General features: G+C 41.4%; 1 non-coding gene across 1 annotated transcript; it reads right to left on the bottom strand.

The window, feature by feature from the left end:
- Positions 1 to 1257: 1257 nt before the first annotated feature.
- Positions 1258 to 1363, bottom strand: LOC112083179. Its single transcript, XR_002897478.1, has one exon. It is a non-coding gene; the product is annotated as a small nucleolar RNA R71 (small nucleolar RNA).
- Between the last annotated feature and the right edge of the window lie 2880 nt (positions 1364 to 4243).

Below are 4243 nucleotides of genomic sequence, written 5' to 3'. Positions count from 1 at the left end.
GCCATAGTTTACAATCTCATCGATTTTTATTTGCTTACTTAAACCTGCATTTCAATTCCCTTAGTTCGATATTTTACTTGCTTTACTAGTTTTTCATTCGATATTTTACTTGCTTTATTAGCCTTTCATTCGATTTCTTTACTTGCTTTCTAAGATAGATTTATTTGCTTTCTCTTGTTTTAGTTTAATTCGTGACAAACAACCAACATTTTAAAACCAATCTAGTCTAGACATAAAGTTAAAAACCGTAAAAGAATACTAGGCACAGAAATCTCTGTGGATTCGATCCCTAAATACTACAACTGATTAGCTGTGCACTTGGGGCTTTCATTTGTTTTGTTAAGGGTAAAACTTGTTCCCTCACGCAGTTAGCGCCGTTGCCGGGGATTTGTTTCGCTGCTTTTTGCTATTTTTCTTGTTTTAACTTCTGTTCTAGACACCTGATCTCTAGTTCCTTCTTAAAGTTTTGCTGAATTATCTTTCCCTTCTTTTGTTTTTCTCTGAATTGCATGAAATCCAGGCGCAGACCTGTAGAAAACATTCCAATTCTAAACGAGATAGACAGACACGAAAGAGAACTTCGAAGACTTAGACGAACGCAAGGAATGGCCAACGACAACCAGCCTGGAGATCCCATTAACCGAGCTTTAAATATGGACCAAGAAGGGTCCGAACATGGAGAAAATGAAGAGAATGATCACAGAGGAGGTGAACATGCTCGACAAGATGGAGAGGAGGATGAGGTTCCTCCAAGAAACCACCAGAACCGCGAGAGAGAAGAACGTGAAGACCTCAATGCAGCCGATGGTGACCACCAAGGAATGCAGCCGAATGGGCGCGTTAACCGCCCTGTACAGCCAGAAAATCAACACCGAAGACAAGCCAGGAACCATCGCATAGCTGATTTTGATGCACCTACTCAAAATTTTCAGAACCGATCTGCAATTCAAGTTCCATTTTCGAACCGGAATGAGTTTGAAGTCAAGCCCCAAATCATCTCATTGGTGAAACAAAACCAATTCCATGGAGTTCCTTCTGAACACCCAATGGACCATATCGAGCTCTTTGAAGAAATCTGCAGCATGATGAGAACAAACCAAGTTCCACCAGACTATTTAAAGTGTAAGTTGTTCCCTTTTTCATTAACAGATAAAGCTCACCGTTGGTTGAAATCTTTGCCTGCAGGATCGATTACTAATTGGGAAGAATGTAAAACTGCTTTCTTGAAGCACTTCTATAGTAAGTCAAGGTCGAATCAGTTGAGAACAAAGATCTCAAACTTTCAACAAGGGTCAACTGAATCTTTCTATGAAGCCTGAGAGCGTTTTAAGGAGTATGAACATGATTGCCCTCACCATGGATTTCATGGATCCAGCCTGCTGAGCACATTTTACCGAGGTTTGCAACCAAAATACAAACTTTCACTTGATACAGTTAGCAATGGAGATTTTGGAGAAAAGACAATAGCCCAAGGAAGAGCCCTCATCGAAAATTTGGCTCAAGCCAATAGCAATGATTGTCTCGAATACGATCGATCGATGAAGCAAGCCGGAACAGACAACAAGGAGATAACCGAGTTGAAGAACATGGTGAGCCAGCTTCTGAAGAGCAACAATCGCCCAATCCATGCTTGTGAGACCAACAATGGCGCAGAAGATGAAGGACCTAGTGATATTGATCACATTAATCAGGCCTTTCAAGAAGAAGATGTGAACTATGTAGGAGCACTGGTGCCATATCAAAATCGCTCCAACAATGGTAACAACAACAACTTCCGGAATGCAAATTACAACAATCTCTCTTACCGCAATCCAAATGTGGAGAATCCTCAAGATCAGTACTACCCACCTCAGCAAAAAATCCTTCCAAAACAAGTTTCAAGGTGGAAACTTTAGAGGAATAGTACCATATCAACCGCGACAGCCATATAACTACCAAGGTACGAGTTTTAACAATCAATTTGTACAACAGCAGGGAGTCACGACGAACCAGCTAGCTTCACAAATCGGTTGAATTGAGCAGTCCATCCAGCAGCTAGTTATGACGAATGAAAAAGCATCTAAAGACGTGAACGTGAAAGTCGATTGCATGTACAATGATCTGAACGGTAAGTTCGAATCTTTATCTTCGCACGTCAAAAAACTGGACGTGCAAGTCGCCCAAACAGCCGACTCTATGAAGAGGCAAAGTGGAGTTCTTCCAGGAAGAGTTGAAGATAACCCTAAGAAGTTTTGCAACACCATAACCACATTGCCCGAAGAAGAGGCCAGAACCGATGGAAAGAAAGAAGAAACCTCAATCTTTGTACCACTGTACAAAGATGTCGATGCTAAGCAGCCACCATTTAAGGTATCTGAACGATCACTGTTTCAAAGGCTTACAAAAGCCGATGATCCGGGACGTTTTGTTTTCCAATGTTTCATTTCAGGAATCAAGTTCACAGACTGTCTGTGCGATTCCGGAGCCAATGTCAACATCATGTCAAAGACATTTGCTGAGAAATTGGGCATAAAAACCTTAAGGACATCGACGGTTAAGGTTATCTTTGGAGATTCATCTCAAAAAGATAATGAAGGGGCGATTCATGATCTACAAGTTCTAGTGGGAGACAAGATTGTTCCAGCAGATTTCCAAGTCCTGGAGATGGATAAAGATAAGGAGAGGCCACTCATTTTCGGGAGACCATTCCTAGCTACAGTAGGAGCAGTAATCGATCACGCAAACCGGCATGCTGTTTTCCTCAATGTGGATCGAAAAAGGTACTATCCAACTATCTTAGACGATTTTCCAAGCAAAGGAAATAGGCCAAAAGAGAAATAAAAAGAGAAGCCGAAAGCATTTGCAAAGATCAAGATCATCATTCCACCAGATGCAACAGAAACCAGTGAGGACCAAATCCAGGAGCTGGTCGAAAACACAAAAAGGGTTTTAAACAATATTAAAGTCCGAAAGAAGAGTAAAGGTAAGAAGACGGTTCCTCAAGGAGAGGAAGTAAAACCTCCAGCGACCGGAAGCGATAAAGCCACATCAAGTGGAGTGCCATTCAAATCAGCCTGATTCTTCATGTCTACGTCGAGCTAAACGACTTAACACAAAAGCGCTTAATGGAAGGCAACCCATTTAGGTACTCTTTCTTTTAGTTTTCATTTCCTTTTTACAATTTATGCTTTCTTTTTCTTTTAGGTTTCAGGTATTTTATAAAACAAAAACACAAAAAAAAAACAGAATATTAGAAAAACCAAGAAGAAAAAGGTAGGTTTTTAGCTGCTCGGCCCGGCAAAGACGAGAGGATTGGACAAAGGCCGCAGGAGGAAGAGCCGCGGTCGCGACCGACCGACCCGCGACCAAGGAAGCATCGACCGCGGCACCGTAAATGTGACCGCGGCCGACCCCTCGATCACCGCGGTCGCGCGTCTCCTGACCGCGGCCGTTGGTCGTTGAGGCGGAAGATCGGATTTCGGCCGTTTTTCAAAAGGTTCCCGGTGTTGCCTGGTGATTCCCGGTGTTACCTGGTGATTCCCGGTGTTACCTGGTGTTTTCCCGGTGTTGCCTGGTGATTCCCGGTGTTACCTGGTGATTCCCGGTGTTACCTGGTGTTTTCCCGGTGTTGCCTGGTGATTTCCGGTGTTACCTGGTGTTTTCCCGGTGATTCCCGGTGATTCTCGGTAAAACCCGTAAAGATTCTCCGTAAGTTTTAAACTTTTCTTATGTGCAAGACAAGAAAGTAAGTTCCCGTAAACTTAAAAATTCCCGGAAATTTTCCGTTTTTTAAAGAAAAGAAACACACTTTTTGGATCAAAACTCCTTTTTCTCTTCTCTTCCAAAAGACTTGGAGATTTAGGAGATAGAACACATTTTTCAATTCTTAAGCTTTTTAAGAGGTTATTGGCTCAAACCTCACTATTTTTCAAAGCTGATTTCAATTCTGCCATCAAATCTCTCTTTCCAGCTAGGTATGAACCTCAAACTCGCCATTTTTAATTGATCTCAGAACTTAGGGTTTTCTTAAAAAGCTCAAATCTCTGTTTATTGATGGTGGAAATAGCTTAAGAACAATAGATTATCCTTTTAGGTTATCTGAAAATCGTTTTTAACAACTAGCTTAAGAGGAATTGAAATTTTGAAATTTGGATTCTACATGCTTCACAAAAATCGAATTTGGAACAGAAAAATTGATGAATTTGATTAAGTCTTGGGTGATTAGTGATTAGTATTGGGTAAACTTTAGAATTTACATGGAAAT

Source organism: Eutrema salsugineum, unplaced genomic scaffold (assembly GCF_000478725.1).
Source record: "Eutrema salsugineum unplaced genomic scaffold, Eutsalg1_0 scaffold_7, whole genome shotgun sequence".
NCBI classification, from domain to species: Eukaryota; Viridiplantae; Streptophyta; class Magnoliopsida; order Brassicales; family Brassicaceae; genus Eutrema; species Eutrema salsugineum.
The sequence above is the reverse complement of the archived record's forward strand: the minus strand, read 5'-3'. Positions and strand labels throughout refer to the sequence as shown.